This window comes from Schistocerca cancellata, chromosome 8 (genome assembly GCF_023864275.1).
Source record: "Schistocerca cancellata isolate TAMUIC-IGC-003103 chromosome 8, iqSchCanc2.1, whole genome shotgun sequence".
Taxonomy (NCBI): Eukaryota; Metazoa; Arthropoda; class Insecta; order Orthoptera; family Acrididae; genus Schistocerca; species Schistocerca cancellata.
In genome coordinates, this window is record NC_064633.1 from 374124240 (window position 1) to 374146256 (window position 22017).

Below are 22017 nucleotides of genomic sequence, written 5' to 3' on the forward strand. Positions count from 1 at the left end.
GGGACTCAACATCTTAGGTCATAAGTCCCCTATAACTTAGAACTACTTAAACCTAACTAACCTATGGACATCACACACACCCATGCCCGAGGCAGGATTCGAACCTACGACCGTAGCAGTCCCGCGGTTCCGGACTGCAGCGCCAGAACCGCTAGACCACCGCGGCCGGCTGGACTACCTCAGAATCTTTTGCCAATGGAGAGATAATCATGACACTTTTTAATTACAGGCTACGTTTCCTGTGCACTTACATTATCTGCCTTTAGTGCAGTTGTTTCCATTGATTTCTGCATTCTCATGCCGTTGATCATTGCTTATTCTCCCAGTTTTATGAGCAGTTTTCCACCACAGTGGCAAGATATGTCCTGAACCTCTGTCCGTACATCCACCCGCTTTGATAAGGCCATTACCTGAATGACGGTGACTTCTTACGCCGAATGTTTTCGGCAGCAATTACTGATGACTTTTATTCAAAATTTAAGCAGTGGCGGGCTTCCAACCCGGAACCGAAGACGATTTGCTTGCTAATCATTGCGAACCTAAGACGCTAAAATTTTGTATCGCCTTATAATGCGCCTGCCCACTTTGTGGCTGACTCGTTTCATGTAGATCATTTACGTTCATCACTTAAATTTTATTTTGCCAGTAGTTCGACGTAGGAATCCGAAATAGATTCGATCTATGATCTAGATGGTATTCTCAGGCCGCCCTCTTAATACGGCACTGTAAGAGCAAAATTGATTTTATTAATCTAATAAAAATTACGCCATGTAGCTGTGTCAGGTTTTTCATGTCATATCTTTATATCCTTCCTGGAGAATAGGAGCCCTGGAGTGCCAAGAACAGCACACAAGACAGGGTGATGGTGATGGTGCGGTGTCTTGCTTTTTTGTCTTCTACGTGTGAAAATTTCTGGACAAAATGGAAAAAATGGAAATGAGCGTTTGGCGTCATTGGTCGGGAGATCCAGGTCTCTTACGGGGCAGGTCCGGCCGCCTTGGTGCAGGTCTTATTCCATTCGACGCCACATTGGGCAACCTGCGCCAAGGATGGGGATGAGTGATGATGAAGCCAACACAACGCCCAGTCCCTGAGCGGAGAAAATCTCCGATCCAGCCGGGAATCGAACCCGGGCCCGTAGGACGACAATCCGTCACGCTGACCACTCGGCTATCGGGGCGGACTCTGGACAAAATGAAAATCGGTCTCTCCGTGCACGCCTTTAAAGACGATTGTACGGTGTCTTACGTTCGATTTTACTACACTGGCGGCTGAAAGCATTATTAGAAGAATTGCAAGTTATTGGCGGCTGAAGGCCATTAACAGTGTTCCAAACAATTAACGGCTGAGGGCCGGAATTAAAAGTGAGGACGGTAATAACATGTTAAAACATTAGTGTAAATTTTAAACAATTATGATAACTTGTCGAAACAAGACGGAGTGATCCACAGACAGACCGGCTCGACCTGAGGAAGGTGACTACAGCTGTGTAAGCGGTGAGACAGGCAGCCAAGAGCTGTGCTCACGTAACAGGATGGCAACTCTCACTAGCGGTAGCTTAAGCGCCGACCGACCGACTAGTCAATCGGCCTAACGTCCGATCACCGGTACAACGATGGAATATTTATAGGCAACGGCGAAGAGACGGACAGCACCATGTCTTCAGAAACACACCCAAGGCCGAAGGAAACACTAGAACCAAGGTAGACCTCCCAAAAACATATGCACAGTGCAATTCAAGGATGCTGTCGAACTACACGCCGTGTCGGACAGCATCAACACGACGAGGATCCGGGAAAACAATTCGACCAACAACTCATAATACTAAAACTAGTCACTGTGAAACAACAGGGACGCATTATAAGTCGGCACAAAAACAGAGAAGCCAGAAGCGGTCGGAAGACCAATTGCAAGTCGTCCGCTGCGACGACCGACCGAACGACCAACCGACGGTCGTCTCCACTCAAGTCAGGCAAGGGAAAGATCCCATTATAAATCGTCGACTGACAACTTATTGCCATGGGGTCCCTTCGACGAGCGGACGAACACACATAGGTGACAGTTGCACTACTCGAATATCACGGTCCATTCAACTAAAACTCGCTGAAACCGGTCCTTGACGTGGTCGTGCACTCTCTCAACACATCCTTCCGTCGGGCAGTCCATGTGTATCGCCAGCGGTCGGGCGAGTACTGGTAGTCCGGACCCCACTGCTGCTCCGTCCCAGCTCCACTCGCTCGACACAAGACGACCCGGAAATACTCGAGGCAGCTCCAAAGATGGTACCACAGTAAGCGCTATCGATAACCGCTGGTGGTGCTACTCGCGGACAGACAAGACAAGCAAACGTAGTGGCGCCAGTGAACACACTAAGAAAACGAGACGCCACTCTCACTGTAACAAGATGTCAAGCTATGAACGGCATCAACGCGAGCCGCAGACGGCTCAGGCACATTTCAAACATTTAAAGAGCGCAGTTCTGTGGTTTTGTTGGCCTAACTAGCTAATTCAAATTTTCACTAGAGAGAAGGGATTCGAAAGGGTGGCCTCCGCTCGCTGATAGGATGAGTACCGGTCGCGAGCTATACTTGGCTGTTTTCTCAGGCGCGTCAGATGAGATTGCGGATTCGAAGCGGTAACTTTCTCTGATTTGATAGGATGCCAACAGCCACAGTTTTTGATTGGTTGATGGGGCAGACTCGTCTGCTGGACGGTGCAACGGTGTAGTTGGGTAAGTTCTGCTTCGCTCCCGTGTTTTAATGTGGATTCGGGCCAGGCATCAGCTGAATTTTAAGTTCGCCGTGGTAACGTTTGATCTCGCCTTGCACCGATTCCCTTGATTTTCTTATTTATTCAATTTCCTTCCGTGGTTGGCGAATGGGTTTTTACTACAGTGAATTCTTCACTTCCATATCTTGCTCATCACAATGCATATGACCAGATCCTTGCATGTCTGATTGGTACACGTCCTTGTACCAAGGGACCATCAAGAAGTTTCCATTTGGGGGATATGCTGCAGCGTATGTGCAAAGTACACGACTTGTATGCGGGTATATAAGCACCGAAAAGAGACAAGGTATTAGTGTGGCATCTGTGTCCTTCCGACGTGCTTACTGTAAATTCGTAAACGTGAAACAAGGCGACGCTACCACCAAATACATCCAAACAGGACCAGCTTGCAGTTATTCTTTTCTACACCGATCGACATCCATTGGAGAGTGAAGAATGTGTTGGTGGCAGCATTTCTGTCAAAAACCGTCGCTGTTTCATGATAACTCACGTCCCCATAATGCCAACGTTGTAACGCAGGAGCTATACCAACTGAAGTGGGAGACACTCGAGCGCTCGCCTTACAGTCCTTGTCCCTCCCCATGAGATTATAACGCCTTCGGTCTCTTAAAAAATGCTTTAGACGTTCGTGGATTCTTGTCGGACGAGGATGTGCAGCAGGCAATTACGCGGCCTTTCACGCAGGAGGACATGGTGTTTTATCATACGGGTACCTTCAAACTGATGCATCGCTGGGATGATTGCCTCAGTGCTCACGGCGATTATGCCTGATTAGTAAAGCGATTCTGGACTGTACGTGCGTCGAACGGAAATTTTTTCTTATTTCTGTCATATTGGTACAAGTAGATTCCACCATGACCCTAGGTGGTAATATTTTTTAGCTCCGCCTTCCTTTATTTAATTTAAAGAACTGGTAATAGGATTAGAATATAATGATCCCATATATAGACATCGGGCGAGTATCATAAGAGGTGTTAGAGTACTTGAAAGCATGCAAGCTCTTTTCTTACTCTCATTCCTTGCGATAACACCTGCTTTCTGCAATGTAGCCATAAATTCTTATACAAAAGGCTGCCAGAGAGGTCAGTACGGCCCCCTGCAGTACCCGCTCATTGTCACTACTTTCTGGAGGCAAGGAACGCTTCAAGAAAGGCTGCGATCATCCTCATACAACTGGTTGTAGTGCTGCCCTACATCAGTTAACCAATCTTATGGGATGTTCAGTTGATGCCCAGCTCAAAGTCTGTTGTAGACCGGCTGTAGTGTTGCCTGAAACAGTAGCCTATTTTTGTCTCCATCAGAATATTGGCGAATTTTTATTGTGTTGCGCTTACTGACAGAGGGAAGCATATCTGCTACATGACTTTGTAAGTGCTCTGATCTCTATTACGTCTAGGTGATCTCTACGCGAAACATACAATGTTGACAGCAGAATGGTCGCACAGCCTTGCTCGAGTCGAACATTTCCATACTTGTGGCAAATTTTGATTAACTTTTCATTCTGGTGCGAGCTCATTTTCCGTAACATTACTACAGACGAAGAATTATTTAAATAACATCACTACATTTTTACAAGTCGAAATCTCAACACAGCACAGTCATCTTTAGGGCTTAGAAAATGATCGAATTTTGGTATGAGGAGCATGGGAGCGTGGAAGCATCGTACCGACAGATCGTGCAGACAGGTGGTTGTAGTTGGATGGTTGTAGAATAAGCTGTGATGGGCTTAGAACAGCAGTACGGCAACGAAAGTAAGCGAACTCCAATCACCTCAGGCGAACAGCGAGATTACAAACGCTGAAATCCGGGCAGATGTTACAGGTAGATCATCATCCTATTGAGGTCCGGGTGGCGATCTCGAGATGCCGTTCATCGATTGGCATTGATAAGACCAAAGACAACAGTGACTGTGCAGTGTACAGTAACAGTCAACTGATGGATTTCGTGGCAATTTGTTGTATTTAGCGACGAGTCACACTTCTGTTTGTGGCACTCAGGTCGACGTTAACGTGTCCATAACCGAAGTAACATAATACTTGGATCCTTTCACCGACCTCCCAACTCAGATGATACAATTACTGAAAGGCTTAAAGAAAACTTGAATCTAAAATCGAACACGTACCCGACTCATATAATTACAGTTGGTGGTGACTTTAATTTACCCTCAATATGTTGGCTAAAATACATGTTTAAATCTGGAGGAACGCATAAAACATCTCAGATTTTGCTAAACTCATTCTCTGAACATTATTTCGAGCAGTTAGTTCATGTGCAGACTCTAATAGCAAACGGTTGTGAAAACGCACTTGATCTCTTAGCAACAAATAATTTTGGGATCAAATCGGATACAGGGAGTAATCAACACAGGATTGTCGAAGCGAGATAAAATACCGTAACTCACAAATCTGCCAAAAATAAATGAAAAATATACTTATTCAAAAAAGGGGATAAAACTTCGCTTGACGCCTTCCTGAGAGACACTCCTTCCAAATTAACAATGTAAGTGAACAACAGATATAGCTTGAAGTCAAAGAAATATTGTCGACAGCAATTGAGACATTTATACCAAATAAAGTAACAAAGGACGGAGCTGATCCCTCATGGTAAACAAAATAGATCAGAACACTATTGCAGAAACAACGAAAAGAACCTGCCAACTTTAAACCAATGCAGAACACCACGACTGGCGATCTTTTACAGAAGCTGCAAATGTTGCGTGGGCTTCAATGCGAGTTGCTTATAATAGTTTCCACAATAAAACTTTGTCTTGAAACCTGGCAGACAATTCAAACAGATTCTTGTCGTATGTAAAGTATGCTAGTTACAAGACACAAACAGTGCCTTTTCTGCGTGATAGCAATGGAAATGCTATCGATGACAGTGCTGCTAAAGCAGAGTTACTAGACACAGCGTTCTGAAACTGCTTCACCAAAGAAGTCGAAGTAAATATTCCAGGTTTCGAACCAGGAAGAGATGCCAACATGAGTAATTAGAAGTCGATATCCTTGGACTAGTGAAGCAACTTAAATCGCTTAACAAAAGTAATTCTTATGGTCCAGACTTTATACCAATTAGCTCCCTTTCGGAGAATGCTGATGCATTAGCTCCATACTTAACAATCACATACAACCGCTCTCTCGACGAAAGATCCCCAGCCAGAGACACTAATAAGATAACACTAGAGTCCCTTTGCAGCTGGAATTACAGATATCTTGAGGAATGTGTGGATCCGTGATTGGCCAGACGTATCCCCTGATCTGTCAGCCAGAGTGTGACAGAGATGCAGCCTCCCACCAGCAATCTTGATATACTGATGAAGTGTGTGTTTCAACCACACCATAAACATCCTCGCGATCACATTTAGAAACTTTCTTCCATGCCCCAACGTATATATGAGCTGAAGCACCCTGAAATAACAGACTTTGGAATGGAGTAGATTTTTAGAAGTCTTCCCTTGGGAGCACAAGAGATGAGCGCAACAGGTCAGTACGCATCAGCCATCCTGAATGACAAGAATGCTGATGTTAAGTTCAGCACAGTCACAAGACGGCTTAATTGCTGCACGCCGTAAGAGCTGGATGTTCAAAGTACCAATACAGCAGAGTAGCACCACAGAGAGAGTAGAACCCCGTCATTGTGCTGACCGAGCAATGAGAAGAAACAAGTTGTAAGTTTATGTAAGGGCGATTACTCAGGGAATTGACTCTGAGGAATACATCCACCACTGTTTCTGCAATGTCAAGTTAAGACACCATTCAACTACCTACAGCCAAACTGTCCAGAAAGCTGACCAGTCAAGTGAAGTGATGTCATCGACACTTTGTAACGGTACCACACACAAGATAGTTAAAGTACCTTGATCTTCCTATGCTGAGGTTAGATAGGTGGGACCTGTGTCGCTTTATCCTCTGCTCATCCAGTGCATTCAAGCCCTGGTGGAACAGCAGGTCCTGCCAGGAGGAGATTGCCACTGTAAGCCACAGTGCTACCGTCTCGGTGAAGCCTGATGAGGAGCTGTGGACGACATCTATGATCAGGCCTTCTGGAGGCCTAACTGGTGGGTCCAGGATCAGTCAACAATCATCAGTGATGTAGCTGCTGACCATCTTCTGACCCTGTAGACATACTCTAACACTGGAGGTCTTCCTGCTATCGAGGGCTGCAGTGTGATCCAGTTCAATGTTGTGCACTCTGTGCAGAGTCAGTAGGGCTTACCGGGCCGTCTTTTATGATTATAATGAGAGTGACAATGAGAATACCCTCGTAACCCACTGATCAGTAATCCTTGCTCTCTCTCTCTCTCTCTCTCTCTCTCTCTCTCTCTCTCTATCTATCTATCTATATATCTCCCTCCCTCCCTCCCTCCTTCCTTCCCTTTCCCTCTCTCGCTCTGCTAACTCAGTGCTGAACCTGAGGGGATAAATCCAATCGAGTTTTGGCCAACATGTTGTAACATTGCGGAGCGCTGAGTACACACCTCTACAGCTGCAACAGTTAAGACTGCGTTTGGTGTCAGGGCATTCCAGCATGACTATCATCCATCTGTCCGCTGTTACTGCTAGCAACTGTGAATGAAGACAACAGTGCATTTTGGAACAATAAATGCTTGTTTGTTAATAGTGTTTCCGTTGCGCCTTTTGGCACCAAGCAGGCCATCTACCACTGAACTACACGTCACCCATGCCTGATTCTGACAGCTATTGCCTAACCCGGTCATCTTCGCACCGTCCGGCCTCCTGAGGGGTTCCCGAGTATATTCGTGGCCGTTCTGTATGTGTGGGTGGATGAACATCAAAAAAATTGCTCTGAGCACTATGGGACTTAACTTCTGAGGTCATCAGTCCCCTAGAACGTAGAACTACTCAAACCTAACTAACATAAGGACATCACACACATCCATGCCCGAGGCAGGATTCGAACCTGCGACCGTAGCTGTCGCGCAGGTCCAGACTGTAGCACCTATAACCGCTCGGCCATCTCAGCCGGCGGATGAACATCACTTTCGAATGAAAAGATTTATCATTAGTACACATTATGTGGTGAACACGTCGACAAATTTTGATGAAAATCGGACTCGCGTTTCAACTTTTTCCATCTTTTACAGCATATTTAAACGACCTGAAGTGCTCGAGACATTCACCATTAAATTTGTAATCGGATACTATAGCCTCTCCCTCGCTTTTTCTTCTTTCCTTCTTATTCCTCCCTTCCCCTTCCTCCCTCCCTCTCCCTCTCGCTACCTTCCTCCCTCTCTCTTCCTCCCCCTCCTTCCCCCCCTTGTTCTCTCTCCCCTTCTCTTTGTCCCCTCCCCGCCTTCTCTCTGTCTCCCACCCTCCCTCCCCTCTCCCTCCTATACCCCCCCCCCTCTCTCTCTCTCTCTCTCTCTCTCTCTCTCTCTCTCTCTCTCTCTTTCTCTCTCTCTCTCTCTCTCTCTTAGGCATAAGTATTTTCATCTGCATACCTCCAGTGAGAGAGAGCTGCGAGTCATTAAACGAAATAGAGGTTTTTCCAATCATTCTTCTTTCCCTTGTTTTCAATAGGATAAAAAAGACAATGTACGTTACAAAAACGGTGTAAGCATTATTGACGCCTTTTCCCTTTTTTGAAGCATCTTCAGAAATCGAATTGGAACTACAGATAATATTAATGGTAAACAGTCAAAATGTTTGTCTGACAAGATTTGAGAGTGGTCCTACCTGCATGCTTTCGTTGAAGGAACATACAAATATTTCAGCTATCTATGACTAATGCATTATCTGCATTTCCTATACGATTTCTGAAGATGCCTCAAAAAGGCGAAACGCGTCAATAAATTTTATGCCATTTTTGCAACCTATTGAAAGTATTTCACGGTTGTCACGCCATGGCCATAGAATGGGATGATTTATATTTTTTCCTTCAGCTTAATCCTACGGCGAGGTATTCCAGCAGAAAACGACATAGTAAGCGAGGAATCTGGTAGTGCTGCTGAACCCTATCCGACAAAACGTTTGTGTAGTTCATTTGTAGATAAGGCAGCGTACGGAGACTTAAGATGTTGCAGCACTCTCAGTCGAAGAGCTCACTCCCTCGGACTAGGCCTCCCCTCGGCGTCAGTCACCTGGAGAAAAGAGCAGCCGGTCGGCTGGAGTGAGCGCTAAATATTTCATAACGGCCGGAGAGGGACGGTGGTCTTCAGGAGGCGACGCATTGCCGCGGGGGCGATAAAATCTCATCAGCGCCGGAGCAGAGCAGGCCGCACCAGACACCTCGCCGGCCCCTTGCATTTATATGTGCTGCTTAAGGCGTCCGCAACGTTGCTATCTAAATGCAAGGAGCGGCCGTCTTCTGCTGGCAGAGGCGCGTGGCCCCAAATTACCCACAATCCACCTCGGGCCATGCCTATTGTGCGACCACCTCCTCCACGTCCGGCTGAAAATTACCGGGACAAGTGCATGGGTCATAATAGCAACTACTTACTGAAGAGACTGACAACAATCGCCATCATTAGTACGATTAAGCTATCACAGCTCCTTCTCCTTTGCAGAAAACCTTGTAATCAGGGCAATCACGGCTGTGACTAACCATCTTCGTTATAAGAATGTCATGTGTCACTCATTCACGTAATTGATACGCCTCGATGGACTATGAATCCACAATCATTAGTGCAGATATCATGGAGTGATAGCATCACTTAAAATGGCTAGTTGGTTTAAGATGAGGGGAATACTGATCACACCTTCGGACTGTTGATAACATTCCATTATCTTGTGAAATGGTGATACTATCATTGAAGCATGTATGAAGAATGACATTCTAATAGCACACATGCAAACATTGTAACAGTTTTGTAACTCTCCTATTCTGGTTATGACTAATTAATTAATTTATTTATTTGAATATCTCAATCCATGAACACTTATTTTATAAGCCTTGTTTAGGGCAGAACAATTTCTGGAAAGCTCTGAGTTTCTACCATGCTATATTACTTGACACCTGTGGAACGAAGGGAAGGAAGTGATTATATCAGTTACATAGGGACTTTATACGGAATCAGCGGCGACGGGTGAGAATGTGTACCAGACCGGGACTCAAAACCGGATCTTTTGCATATTAATCAGTTGCGTTAATCCCTGTGCCACACAGACACAGTGTTAGGTGCAAACGGACTATCTCGGCAAGCTCCTCGGCCGACCCACGTTCCCATCTGGCGCCGCCACTTACCCACAGTCCCACTCACGTACTCCATTCTCTCTGATTTTAGATTCCTGCTGGAGGTCGAACGTAACTTCTACACCTTGGACATAAGGGTGACTAATTTCAAAGGTACTGGGCAAAGTGAGAGATTTTTCCTTCCCTCAGAGAAGAGCAATATCAATTTCGCAGATATCAAAAGTTCAAATGTGCGTGAATTCCTAAGGGACCAAACTGCTGAGGTCATCGGTCCTTAGACTTACACACTACTTAAACTAACGTATGCTAATAACGACACACACACCAATGACCGAGGGAGGACTCCGCCTCAAACCGCGCGGCCACTCGGCGCGGCCCACTGATTTCTTCGATGGATGTCACGTAACGTAGCATGCCACAGACTCAGAGCTTTCGAGCCATTTTCGTCTCCAGTCTATCGACAAGGCAAAAATAATGCAGTCCTACATCCACCCCCCCCCCCCAATGGAAAAAACAGACTCTGCCTCCAATCGTCATCCGTTGGCTTGTTTCTCAAGCCACTCTATCTAGGTCCATCGTCTCGTGAATATCTTTGTTCTTCGGAACATGGTCCGTTGTAACTTCAGATTGCTAGAACGAGAATGGAGATGTTGTAATCAACGCTTTTACACTATTTTAGCAATTAATAATGTTTCTACCGGAGACTGGGTTTTGTTTACGATTAAATACGCTTATAATGCTTGATCTTAAGATTGTCACTTGTTTTTAGTCAGAGTCAGACTACGTACCATCAGCTAGTCGTTTCGCTTAAGATCGTTATTTCTCTCGTGCCTAATAAGCTGATACATGCAGGTTCACGGAGAGCTAATTTGTCCCAGAATCCGTGCGGTCTAGGCGCTTCAGTCTGGAACCGCGTGACCGCTCCGGTCGCAGGTTCGAATCCTGCCTCGGGCATGGATGTGTGTGATGTCCTTAGATTAGTTAGGTTTAAGTAGTTCTAAGTTCTAGGGGACTGACGACCACAGAAGTTAAGTCCCATAGTGCTCAGAGCCATTTTGTCCCAGAATGAGTTTGCTCGGGTATAACAGATTTTCTGAATCTTCACTCTTAGGCGCCTCTGCTGCTTCCCAGTACCCTAACTTCCATATTTAAACACCCGCAGCGAACTTTCAGCATACATTCCCATCAGCTTATCGAGTTTTTTACTAATATATGTCCGTGAGGTCGAACTTTTCCTTTGTGTGGTATCGACCATCACGATCAGTTGAATCTGTGAGTCAAGATTAGGAATCCTTTCTATTAGAGAGAGCTAAACAAATCAAGTAAGACGAACGCCTGTGTCGATGGTAATAATTTCATGTAATTAATTTTATAGAAATTACTGAATGTTTTGCGAGTTGGATGTAACCTCTTGGCTTTTTCTTATTTTCTTCCTCTAGTCGTATGTTGCTGGATGTTCGTAGCATAGCGAACCCCTATCTGTAGGTTTGTCTCCATCCGTCACGTTTTATCAAATTAATTGTATTTTTAACAGATGTGAATGACTAAGTTTTCCATCCTTTGCGATGCCCCATAATCAATGCAATCTTCTTGTAATGGGTTAGCAAACAGTAGTTTCCCGCTGTATTCCCGTTTGTGTGCAGTTCAGAATTATTCATACCCAAACAATTCACAAACGATATATTCTAAACCCTCCCGAGAGGTCTTTGCTGTTGATTGGATTATTGAGCTGTGTTAATGTTTTCTGTACCATGTGGAATCAATACTTGGCTGCGATGTAACCACTGTTGTCTATGTTTTAATAAAGTTCCATTGTAATAAAGGCCCATGCTTGTCAATGGGATCTCTGGTTGGTATAATTCCCCATCACGCTCCACTTTCCTTTGCAATATCTTTTGTTCAATAATCAGAGCAGACTCCCTGTCATATACATTTCCAAGGTATGTAGTGGTCCGTGAGACGAGTTATAGATCCACAAAGAATCGATTGCCAAGGTGTAGTCATACAGAGACTACAGCGATTTTCAGCTGCACGTCAAAATGAGTGGTCATCTATTTCACCTGGGCTTAATTTGTAAATTTTAACATGGTTTCTTACACCGTGAGCGGCGACAAGATTGATAATTCTGAGTGACCCGTCAAAATCCGTTTCATTTGATGAATGAGTGATACTGCGAAGAATGACAATCAATGTTACGTAAGTATAGGTGCTCCTGCTCATCTTATTAACCCTGTATTTAAATAAATCATTTGAATTAGGTAGGAATCTCCTTTATTTGGGGATACCTACCAATATAGAGCTTCTCAAAATTACGAAGCTCTTTGACTAGGAGAGTGCATAGATGGAGGATTGGTTGTAGGAAGCAGAAGGGTAAAGTATATACGGTTTCCTGACGGCAAGGTGGTTTTTGGTGGTGGTGGTGGTGGTGGTGGTGGTGGTGGTGGTGGTGGTGTCGGCAGTGGAATCCAGAAAGTTGCTTAATGAAATGGTGAAGGATCTAAGCACAAAAGTGAAGAAATCAGAATGATAATAACTAGGGAAAGGCCAAAAGATTGATACTGGAACAAAAAAAAGCCCGGAACATCGATAGATGGACAATAACCAGAACAGGTTTGCAAAATTCGAGTACTTGGGAAATACAATAACAGAGGATCTACGATACAGAAATAAGGGAACAGTGATAGCAAAGAAAGCAGTCAACTAAAAGAGGAAGTTTCTGCGCAGGCCACCGAACTAAAAACTGAGAAAAAGACTGTCCAAATGATACACACGGAGTGTACTTTTACATTGGGCAGAAACAATGACGTTGTGAAAAGGCGAGGAGAGAAGGCTGGAGAAAATGGAGATGTGGCCATGAAGGAAAATAGAAGGTATGAGTTTGGAAGGCAGGGGGGCAATGAGGAGGTGTTGATTGTAGTTGGAGAGAGCAGATATCTTCTGGACACCGTAAGCAAAAGAAACAAAAATTGGCAAGGGACACCCTGAGATGTCAGTGCATACCGCACGAAGAAATTGAAGGGACGGTAAAAGTTAAGAAAGGTAGGAATAAGATGATACCAAAAAATGGTCAGTTGCAGATGGGAAATGTCAACTACGACGAAACTATAGAGGAAAGCACAAGAGAAGGTGACGAAGGATCGTTCCTGGTCCTGCGGATACCAGAACAGCAACTGATTATTCGAATATTCCTAAACCTAAGGTTGGTGGGTCGCACTATCGTCTCATACACTCCTGGAAATGGAAAAAAAAACACATTGACACCGGTGTGTCAGACCCACCATACTTGCTCCGGACACTGCGAGAGGGCTGTACAAGCAATGATCACACGCACGGCACAGCGGACACACCAGGAACCGCGGTGTTGGCCGTCGAATGGCGCTAGCTGCGCAGCATTTGTGCACCGCCGCCGTCAGTGTCAGCCAGTTTGCCGTGGCATACGGAGCTCCATCGCAGTCTTTAACACTGGTAGCATGCCGCGACAGCGTGGACGTGAACCGTATGTGCAGTTGACGGACTTTGAGCGAGGGCGTATAGTGGGCATGCGGGAGGCCGGGTGGACGTACCGCCAAATTGCTCAACACGTGGGGAGTGAGGTCTCCACAGTACATCGATGTTGTCGCCAGTGGTCGGCGGAAGGTGCACGTGCCCGTCGACCTGGGACCGGACCGCAGCGACGCACGGATGCACGCAAAGACCGTAGGATCCTACGCAGTGCCGTAGGGGACCGCACCGCCACTTCCCAGCAAATTAGGGACACTGTTGCTCCTGGGGTATCGGCGAGGACTATTCGCAACCATCTCCATGAAGCTGGGCTACGGTCCCGCACACCGTTAGGCCGTCTTCCGCTCACGCCCCAACATCGTGCAGCCCGCCTCCAGTGGTGTCGCGACAGGCGTGAATGGAGGGACGAATGGAGACGTGTCGTCTTCAGCGATGAGAGTCGCTTCTGCCTTGGTGCCAATGATGGTCGTATGCGTGTTTGGTGCCGTGCAGGTGAGCGCCACAATCAGGACTGCATACGACCGAGGCACACAGGGCCAACACCCGGCATCATGGTGTGGGGAGCGATCTCCTACACTGGCCGTACATCACTGGTGATCGTCGAGGGGACACTGAATAGTGCACGGTACATCCAAACCGTCATCGAACCCATCGTTCTACCATTCCTAGACCGGCAAGGGAACTTGCTGTCCCAACAGGACAATTCACGTCCGCATGTATCCCGTGCCACCCAACGTGCTCTAGAAGGTGCAAGTCAACTACCCTGGCCAGCAAGATCTCCGGATCTGTCCCCCATTGAGCATGTTTGGGACTGGATGAAGCGTCGTCTCACGCGGTCTGCACGTCCAGCACGAACGCTGGGCCAACTGAGGCGCCAGGTGGAAATGGCATGGCAAGCCGTTCCACAGGACTACATCCAGCATCTCTACGATCGTCTCCATGGGAGAATAGCAGCCTGCATTGCTGCGAAAGGTGGATATACACTGTACTAGTGCCGACATTGTGCATGCTCTGTTGCCTGTGTCTATGTGCCTGTGGTTCTGTCAGTGTGATCATGTGATGTATCTGACCCCAGGAATGTGTCAATAAAGTTTCCCCTTCCTGGGACAATGAATTCACGGTGTTCTTATTTCAATTTCCAGGAGTGTATATGATACCTCTTCAGTGACATCTTCCTGATTTGGTAGCACGTCGCACTTCATTTATGGCATTCATAAATTAATCAGTCCATGACTTCAGTACGGCACCCAGATCGCACCACATTACAGAAGCTTCTAATAAAGTCGCTTTATCTTTTTATCGTGGTCTGAAGTACCGAGCGGGATAGCGAAGCGGTGCAGTGTTTAGCACATTGGACTCGCATTCGGGGGAAATGACGACTCGAACCTGCGTCTGGTAACTGTCATTTGGGTTTTCCACGACTCCCAAAACACACTTAAGGCGAATGTCGGGACGGTTCCTTCGAAAGGGCACGGCCGCTTTCTATCTCAATCCTTTCCTAATCCGAGTTTGTGTTACGTCTCTAACGACCTCGTTGTCCACGGGACGTTAAACACTAATCTCTTCCTCCTCCTACGATCAGTAGTTTGATGGGCGTTTACAAAGCTATTAGCATAATTCTACTGTTATCAAATGTTTCTTTGGTGTTAACAATTCCTGATGTTACTGCTCTCATGCATCTTTCCTCAAACCAGAAACTTCAGTGGAAGTATCGTAGTTCTAATCTTTTATATCCTATTCTTTATATCATTAAATCATCACACAATCAAACGTTTGGGGAAATCAGTTTCTTGCGTACACTATAACCAAGAGAAACCTTCCGAAACCCTTGGTCGAACCATGCAGTAGAACAGTTTTTAATTTATGTCCAGTATGGCACCTGTGGTCTACGAGTCTGGTCACCTCCGTCAGGACTGCCCTCGCCGTGTATTTGTGCTAACAAATAACCTTACGCAACGCCGGAAATTAACACTCAACGATTTGTTGCCAGCCAGTAATACAACAGAGCCGGCGGCGGTCGTGGATCCTGTTACTACCTCTGAAAATGTTGCACTTAATGTTAATGACTTTCCGTCTTTAAAACCTGCATTAACTGCTGAAATTCCGTCCGTGACAGCGAGATTCCCACAAAAAAGCGTCCTCTAGAGGACACTTAAAGAAATGTTGATGAGGACTCTTCCTGTGAAACACCCGTTGCCAGGAGGCCGAAGCCCAGTCCTGAAGATTTGTTGGAAGTGGAAAAAGGAGATGGAATGAAGGTCGATAGGCTCCAACTTCCGCACAAGGACTTACACCGCCACGAACAGATAGTGACGCAGCGCGTAGTGACTTTTCACGGAAATGTGACCCTGAGCCTGAGGTCACGGCTGAAATAACCGCATCAAGTGCACAACCCATACAGTGCGAACCGTACGAGGAAGTACCAAGTAAACAACCTGCTGACTCCGAAGCGCAACGCCGCGCCGAAGGAGGAAATAAACAAGCATCACCGCCTCGCCAGCAAAACAACACAACAGACACCACGCCGGAACCAAACATTGACGACTCGCAAGCCACGGCCGTTGCCCCATTCAGCCACCGCCGGCGGCTGCGACCGACACCGGGTCTTGCTGTCACGCGTCATCAAGCGAAAGCCACACCAGAGAAGAAAGACGTCAATAAAAAGAATATTAAATATGAAGTCATCAGGGCCAACACTGACGAGGAGAAAAAGAATGGCCACAGTGACTTATAGCAATGCAGTGTCAGGATTTCAGGATACTTTTCTTCACAAGCTCTTTGTTAAAAGCAGTGCAAAATTTTCTAGGAAGTTAGTACATGTAATGGGCACACAGCTTGTAAAGATCGTGCCTTGTAGGGAAGCACGTTTGCTGCTATAATCATACCGAACCTCATCCCAAATAGCTTCTTCCGGTATGTCTGTGCTGCAAGCTTATAGCATTACTACTATTAACATTAATAAAATACAGTCACCCTTGAAATTGGCAGCACTAAAAGAATTCTTGTACCAGTCCGAAACAGATAACGCGTTGCTACAAGAAGTTGCGATAACGGAATTTCGGATCCCAGGCTTTTTCGAAATTGTTAATGTTTCTACGGAAGCCAATATCGGTACAGGCATTCTTATAAGGGAAGGCATTCCGGTGTCTGAAATCGAACGACTAGAATCAGGAAGAGCCATAGGCATAAAAATTTTTGATGTGACAGTGATTAACCTTTACGCCCCATCAGGAACTTCCCACAAATTGGATCGTGCGAAGTTTTTTCAAGATGAACTGATTTATTTATTGAGGAAAAATCCGTGTTCTCTTATACTAGGTGGAGATTTTAACTGTGTTTTAAACCAGAAAGATCAACAACCCAACTTCAACTACTCGCCACAGTTAAAAAAGTTAGTAAGTGATCCACACCTTAAGGATATGTGGGAACTTCAGCACCCGACGTCAGTCGGGTTCACGTATATAACCAGCCACTCCCGCAGCAGACTAGATAGAATTTACGTGTCACCAAATTTGCAAAATTATTTATTGAACGTTGAGACTATTCCCGTGTATTTTAGGGATCACAGTACACTTTTAACTTGCTTTAATCTAAGTGTACAGCCAACCCGTCGATTCAGAGGCCAATGGAACTTAAATATCTCTGTTTTAACTGACGAAGAACTGGAACAGGAAATAAGGTTTGCGTGGACTATGTGCCTCCGCACAGTAGACAAGCACCCAACAGTCATTGACTGATGGACAAGGAGGGCTAAACCAAGGCTGCGGAAAGTTGTCATGCAGTATAGTGCAGCGAGGCACAGGGAGTTGAGGAATACAATGGAGTTTTATTATAAAGTTTTAAGAGACTTATATCAACAGGCCCATGATGACGTAATTCGTCTGAATGATATCAAAAAAATAAAAGCCAAGTTATTAAGCATTAAACGGCAACAGATGGAGGGACTCAAAATTAAATCGAAAGCCACATCAGTCGTAGCAGATGAAACAGCTTCTCTGTATCACTTGGTGCGGCATGCTAAAAACAGACGTCTAACTTTAATTGATGAAGTCCAGACGCATACTGGTACGAGGCTCACATGCCAGAAACAAATACTGGACGAAGTCCACAGGTACTATGAAACCTTATATGCCCCTACCACAGTGGAAGATGCAGCTCTCGAGGACTTTCTCACTATTTTAGGTCCACAATTGTCATGAACAGACAACGCTGACATCCTGTCACCTATTACTAAAGATGAAGTGCATGAGGCAGTGCGTAACTCACCTCTCAACAAATCTCCTGGACTGGATGGCCTCCCTGTGGAGGTTTATGCCCGCTATTGGTCTATAATTGGGGACAAGATCACTTCCATGGCAAATGAGGTCCTGAACGGAAAACCGGTCCCTGCAGAGTTTAAGGAAAGTAAAATAGTACTGATTCCTAAGAGTAAAGGCAAAACCAACTTAAACAATTTTCGGCCTCTTTCGCTACTAAATTCTGATTACAAAATAATTTCGCGTATTATCAACGAAGGACTCTCTGCCTTTTCCAACAAAATATTGAGTCATCACCAATCTTGTTCTCCGACCAGAACGATATTCGAAAGTCTATCTGCATACAGAGACGTCATTGCAATTACCTCAGTGACAAGTATAAAATGTGCTTTAATCTTTATAGATTTCAACAAAGCTTTTGACCGCGTTAGTCATAGATACCTCTTTGCGACGCTGTCAAGAATGGCTTTCCACCCCTAGATTGTGAACATGCTAAGGAATATTGCAACAGATATAAATGCGAAAATAGCAATCAATGGCCAAACATCTAAACCCATACAGATAAGGCGAGGGGTTCCACAGGGCAGTCCCTTATCAATGCTTTTATTTTCAGTATCTTTAGAGCCCTTCCTCCGCACTGTCCACGCAAGATTAACAGGCATAACATTGAGTGGTGAGAAAACTGTCATACGAGCTTATGCTCATGACGTGGGCGTTGTAATAAGGAATAAGGAGGAGACAGTTACACTGGAAAGATAAATCCAAAGGTATTGTCTAGCGTCGGGAGCGACAGCAAATGAAAACAAAAGTCAAATATTGAATCTACGGGGCCTAGATCACCTTCGACTGGCATGAGCAAAACAAGACAATAAACATAAAACTTTGGGAATAACCTTAATGACATGTCCGATGCGGATAGCGGCTTTTAACTGGACGGAAACTAGGAGGAAAGTTCATGGTGCTGTAATGGAGAACATCCATCGAACTATGGACCTGGTGCAAAAAGTCAGATTCATCAACTCCTGCGTTTTGTCTAAAGCGTATTTCACTGCGCTGGTATTTCCAATCCCTAAACTAGTAGCGAAAGGGATCATGTCCACTGTTACCAATTATTTATGGCGAGGAGACATATTCAGGGTTGGTGCGACTACGGTTATACTGGATGTCAGAAACGGGGGCCTCGGATTGGTGGATAATCGCAATAAAGCGTATGCTCTGTTCCTCAAACGGACTTTCCATATACTCAGAGAACTTCCACAATGTATAACCGCAAAGCTCTTTGAGGCTGTGACACCCCATAGCCTGCAAGCACCGATTGATGTGCGAAGGATAAATGCCCGTCTGCAGTATGTGAGGAACTTTTTCCTCGAAGTAAGTTATCTTAGTGACGAAATCAGAAGCAACATACGTATCACAGCGCGCGACATCATACTTGAAAGGAAGTTAAATGAGGGTAGAAACAAAATTGAAACGAAATTCCCAAGTTGTGACTGGAAAGCTGTATGGCGGAACATCAAATATGCCGGGCTGTCTACAGACTCTATTTCCGCATGGTACAAAACAGTTAATAATGTCATCAGCACCAACGAGAGACTATATGGGATCGGTTTAAACCAGACACACCTTTGTGGAAAATGCAATCTGGAGGATACACTCAGCCACAGATTCACCTGTGGTGGCAATGTGCATAATTGGAATTGGATCAGGCAACAAATCGCTTTTCTCACCAGATCCTCTACGCAATATATAACGCCGTCGCTCCTCCTGAGACCAGACATTACATACTTTCCGAAATTAAAAATCAACGCCATTAGCTGGTTACTGGGAAAATATGTTAGTTATGTCATCCACACACTTGGGTCGGACAACGAGATAGAATTCCGCGTTTACATGAAGTGTGAATATGCAAAAATCAGCACGTATCGCAACCACAAGAAGCACTATGGCAACATGCTGAAGATAATTTTTGAAAGAATGGGTGTTGGTTAAATATGTGAAACCACTACAACACCTTGAACGAGAACGAACAGAAGAAAAATAAAAGTCACTTGGTTCCTTATTATTATTTACTTTAACCTTGCTTCCGGAACTTTTTTTATTTTTTCTTTAATTTTTTTTTTAATTATCAGTGTCAGTTTCTTCTCAGAGAAGAGGTTTCTTTGTCTTTCTTACATCGGAGAATGGGAATATTGTGTTAAGATTTCTGCACACTTAGTGCTATGACCCAACAGCGAACATGAAAAAGGGGTGGGAGGGGTTTGGGCCTCGACGCGCTGGCAGTGCCGTGAACAGACCCCACTGCTAGTGTGGCGCGTACCACGCCCTGACCATCCCAAAAAAAATTAATTAATTAATAAAAAATATAAAACTAAATAAAAAGAAAATAAAAGTGGTTAATAAAAATTGGATTGCTGGAAGAAAAGATGGATAAAAAAGTGGATGGAGAAAAAAAAGGGGGTAGCGTCTTTGATTCATAATCAAAACGTCTTCGGACCCGGGTTAGATCCCCGCCACAGCCTACATTTTGATAAATAATCAGCATTCGCGGCGGAAGACTTCCGGCATAAGAAGTCACCCTCATTCTGCCAACAGCCTTGTCAAAGTGGGCGGAGGAGCGGATAGAGGTTCAGGGAACTCTCTTGTCGTAGGGGTGGGAAATTGCACCTAAAGGCGGAAGAATCAGCTATGATCAACGCAGAAGGCAATGGAAACCACTGCATTAAAGACACGCAGAAGGCAATGGAAACCACTGCATTAAAGACACGTAACATGTATCCACAGGACATGTGGCCTGTAATTGAAGAAGTGTCATGATGATCTCTCCATTGGCAAAAGATTGCGGAATAGTACCCCATTCGGATCTCCGGGAGGGGACTGCCAAGGGGGTGGTTACCATGAGAAAAAGACGGAATAATCAACGAAAGGATAACGTTCTACGAGTCGGGGCGTGGAATGTCAGAAGCTTGAACGTGGTAGGGAAACCAGAAAATCTGAAAAGGGAAATGCAAAGGCTCAATCTAGATATAGTAGGGGTCAGTGAAGTGAAGTGGAAGGAAGACAAGGATTTCTGGTCAGATGAGTATCGGGTAATATCAACAGCAGCAGAAAATGGTATAACAGGTGTAGGATTCGTTATGAATAGGAAGGTAGGGCAGAGGGTGTGGTACTGTGAACAGTTCAGTGACCGGGTTGTTCTAATCAGAATCGACAGCAGACCAACACCGACAACGATAGTTCAAGTACACATGCCTACGTGGCAAGCTGAAGATGAACAGATAGAGAAAGTGTATGAGGATATTGAAAGGGTAATGCAGTATGTAAAGGGGGACGAAAATCTAATAGTCATGGGCGACTGGAATGCAGTTCTAGGGGAAGGAGTAGAAGAAAAGGTTACAGGAGAATATGGGCTTGGGACAAGGAATGAAAGAGGAGAAAGACTAATTCAGTTCTGCAACAAGTTTCAGCTAGTAATAGCGAATACCTTGTTCAAGAATCACAAGAGGAGGTGGTAAACGTGGAAAAGGCCGGGAGATATGGGAAGATTTCAATTAGATTACATCCTGGTCAGACAGAGATTCCGAAATCAGATACTGGATTGGAAGGCGTACCCAGGAGCAGATATAGACTCAGATCACAATATAGTAGTGATGAAGAGTAGCCTGAAGTTCAAGACATGAGTCAGGAAGAATCAATATGCAAAGAAGTGGGATACAGAAGTACTAAGGAATGACGAGATACGTTTGAAGTTCTCTAACGCTATAGATACAGCAATAAGGAATAGCGCAGTAGGCAGTACAGTTGAAGAGGAATGGACAACTCTAAAAAGGGCCATCACAAAAGTTGGGAAGGAAAACATAGGTACAAAGAAGATAGCTGCGAAGAAACCATGGGTAACAGATGAAATACTTGATTTGATTGATGAAAGGAGGAAGTACAAACATGTTCCGGGAAAATCAGGAATACAAGTCGCTGAGGAATGAAATAAATAGGAAGTGCAGGGAAGCTAAGACGAAATGGCTGCAGGAAAAATGTGAAGACATCGAAACAGATATGATTGTCGGAAGGACAGACTCAGCATACAGGAAAGTCAAAACAACCTTTGGTGACATTAAAAGCAGCGGTGGTGACATTACGACTGCAACGGGAATTCCACTGTTAAATGCAGAGGAGAGAGCAGATAGGTGGAAAGAATACATTGAAAGCCTCTATGAGGGTGAACATTCGTCTGATGTGATAGAAGAAGAAACAGGAGTCGATTTAGAAGAGGTAGGGGATCCAGTATTAGAATCAGAATTTATAAGAGCTTTGGAGGACTTAC